The following is a 3,775-nucleotide window of genomic DNA, read 5'->3' as shown; positions in this document are numbered from 1 at the left end:
GGCGCCCCTCCCCCACAGGTGACTTCCTGGAGGGAAAGGAAAGAGTCTCCAACAGTAGCAGGGACTGAGTCCAACCAAACACCAATAGTGGCATTAATAAACAAATTCTGACTATTAAAAATAGGCCCCCAGCTCAGGCAAAACTGATCAAGGTGGAAGTTGCCTATTGGGCTAATTGAAAAAGAGGAAAGGGCACAAAACGGAAGTTTTGGTAGCTGTTTCTATGGAGGCTTGGCTGCCTCTGGATTCAGCTGTGGGACTACGCAGGCTGCAACTGCCCCAAACGCAGAAACAGGCTGCTTTCAGGGCTGTCTCCCACATGAACCTTCCCCACGGGAGGGGTGAAAGACAACTCAGGTGGAATTCCTCTCTCAAGGAATTCAGATCCAAGGCAGGGCTTCACAATTTGAAGCCATTAAAACCAGCCTACAACCTTTCCTCTGTCTCCACCACGCCCCCAGCAGGGAGAGCCTTCCAAAGTTAAAGGAGCCACAACATATTTTGCTGGTGGGACCCGCAGACAGACAATAGCCACATACTGAGCAGGATAAGAAAAACAGAGCCCAGAGACTTCACAGGAAAGTCTTTCAACCTGCTGGGTCTCACACTCAGGGAAAACTGATGCAGGTGATTCCTTCCCCCCGAAAGGAGGCCAGCTTAGTCTGGGAAAACCCGGCTGGAGTCTGTAATACCTATGTATACCCTCCTAAGGGTAAGGATGGAAAAGGCACCTTACAAGCAGGACAAGAAACAAGAAAATAAGAACTGAAAATTTACCCTCTGTTAAACAAAACTTTAGCTAGAGGTCCAGAAAAAGCTGAACTGAAGGACAATAACAGATAGAAAACAAACACATCTAGCGAGAAAACCCTAGGTAAGATAAGTGAAAGCAATCTCCAGAATAAACTAAGGTAATTAAATGTCCAGATGCCAGCGAAAAATAACAAATCACACCAGGAAAATTGAAGATATGGCCCAGTCAAAGGAACAAACCAATAGTTCAAATGAGATACAGGAGCTGAGACAACTAATGCTGAATATACGAACAGAAATGGAAAAACTCTTCAAAAGCCAAATCAATAAATTGAGGGAGGACATGAAGAAGACATGGGCTGAACAAAAAGAAGAAATAGAAAATCTGAAAAAACAAATCACAGAACTTATGGGCATGAAGGACAAAGAAGAAAAAATGGAAAAAACAATGGATACCTACAATGGTAGATCTAAAGAGACAGAAGCTACAATTAGTGAACTGGAGGATGGAACATCTGAATTCCAAAAAGAAACAGAAACTATAGGGAAAAGAATGGAAAAACTTGAGCAGGGGATCAGGGAACTGAATGACAATATGAAGCGCACAAATATACGTGCTGTGGGTGTCCCAGAAGGAGAAGAGAAGGGAAAAGGAGGAGAAAAACTAATGGAAGAAATTATCACTGAAAATTTCCCAACTCTTATGAAAGACCTAAATTTGCAGATCCAAGAAGTGCAGCGCACCCCAAAGAGAATAGACCCAAATAGGTGTTCTCCAAGCACTTACTAGTTAGAATGTCAGAGGTCAAAGAGAAAGAGAGGATCTTGAAAGCAGCAAGAGAAAAACAATCTGTCACATACAAGGGAAACCCAATAAGACTATGTGTAGATTTCTCAGCAGAAACCATGGAAGCTAGAAGACAGTGGGATGATATATTTAAATTACTAAAAGAGAAAAACTGCCAACCAAGACTCCTATATCCAGCAAAATTGTCCTTCAAAAATGAAGGAGAAATTAAAACATTTATAGACAAAAAGTCACTGAGAGAATTTGTGACCAAGAGACCAGCTCTGCAAGAAATACTAAAGGGAGCACTAGAGTCAGATACGAAAAGACAGAAGAGAGAGGTATGGAGTAAAGTGTAGAAAGAAGGAAAATCAGATATGATATATATAATACAAAAGCCAAAATGGTAGAGGAAAATATTATCCAAACAGTAATAATACTAAAAGTTAATGGACTGAATTTCCCAATCAAAAGACATAGAATGGCAGAATGGATTACGACCCAGCAATACCACTGCTAGGTATCTACTCAAAGGACTTAAGGGCAAAGACACAGACGGACATTTGCACACCAGTGTTTATAGCAGCATTATCTACAATTGCAAAGAGATGGAAACAGCCAAAATGTTCATCAACAGACGAGTGGCTAAACAAACTGTGGCGTATACCTATGATGGAATATTATGCAGCTTTAAGACAGACTAAACTTATGAAGCATGTAATAAGATGGATGGACCTAGAGAACATTATGCTGAGTGAGTCTAGCCCAAAAATAAAGGACAAATACTGTAAGGTCCCACTGATGTGAACCGACATTCGAGAATCAGCTTGGAATATATCATTGGTAACAGAGACCAGCAGGAGTTAGAAACAGGGTAAGATAATGGGTAATTGGAGCTGAAGGGATACAGACTGTGCAACAGGACTAGATACAAAAACTCAAAAATGGACGGCACAATAATACCTAAGTGTAATGTAACTAGGTTGGAACACTGAATGAAGCTGCACCTGAAATATGGTTTTTTGTTTGTTTGTTTGTGTGTTTGTATCTTTTGTTCTTGTTTTTTTCTTTTTCCTTTATATATATATATTATTAGTATTATTATTTTAATTCTCTTCTCTATATTAACATTCTATATCTTTTTCTGCTGTTTTGCTAGTTCTTTTCCTAAATCGATGCAAATGTACTAAGAAATGATGATCATACATCTATGTGATGATACTAAGAATTACTGAGTGCATTTGTAGAATGGAATGATTTCTAAATGTTGTGTTAATTTCTTTTCTTTTTTTTGATTAATAAAAAAATTTTAAAAAAAAATTTAGGCCTAAGAGTCACCCCCAAGAGAGCCTCTTTTGTTGCTTATATGTGGCCTCTCACTCCAGCCAATATGATGAGCATTCTCACCACCCTCCCCCTCTCTGCGTGGGACATGACTCCTAGGGGTGTGGACCTTCCTGGCAATGTGGGACAAAGATCCTGGAATGAGCTGAGACTCAGCATCAAAGGACTGAGAAAAACCCTAGAATGAGCTGAGAATTAACATCAAGAGACTGAGAGAACCTTCTCCACCAAAAGGGGGAAGAGTAAAATGAGACAAAGTGTCAATGGCTGAGAGATTCCAAACAGAGTCGAGAGGTTATCCTGGAGGTTATTCTTATGCATTAAGTAGATATCACCTTGTTGTTCAAGATGTAGTGGAGAGGCTGGAGGGAATTGCCTGAAAATGTAGAGCTGTGTTCTGGTAGCCATGTTTCTTGATGATGATTGAACAATGATATAGTTTTCACAATGAGACTCTGTGAATGTGAAAACCTTATGTCTGATGCTCCTTTTAGCTACTATATCAACAGAAGAGTAGAACATATGGAATAAAAATAAATAACAGGGGGAACAGATGTTAAAATAAATTCAGTTTGAAATAGTGGTAGGTGAAGGTGAGGGGTAAGGGGTATGATATGTATAGTTTTTTTTCTCTCTATTATCATTTTATTTCTTTTTCTGTTGTCTTTTTATTTCTTTTTCTAAATCGATGCAAATGTACTAAGAAATGATGAATATGCAACTATGTGATGATATTAATAATTACTGATTGTATATGTAGAATGGAATGATTTCTAAAAAAAACTATCATAGGAGTACATATTGCTCATTACACAAAAATTAGAATGCAGTAAAATTCAGAGGAGACATTGACAGTCATTCATAAATGTTATTAATCTTTAGCTGTATTTT

This window comes from Tamandua tetradactyla, chromosome 8 (genome assembly GCF_023851605.1).
Source record: "Tamandua tetradactyla isolate mTamTet1 chromosome 8, mTamTet1.pri, whole genome shotgun sequence".
Taxonomy (NCBI): Eukaryota; Metazoa; Chordata; class Mammalia; order Pilosa; family Myrmecophagidae; genus Tamandua; species Tamandua tetradactyla.
This window is presented reverse-complemented; position numbering follows the sequence as displayed.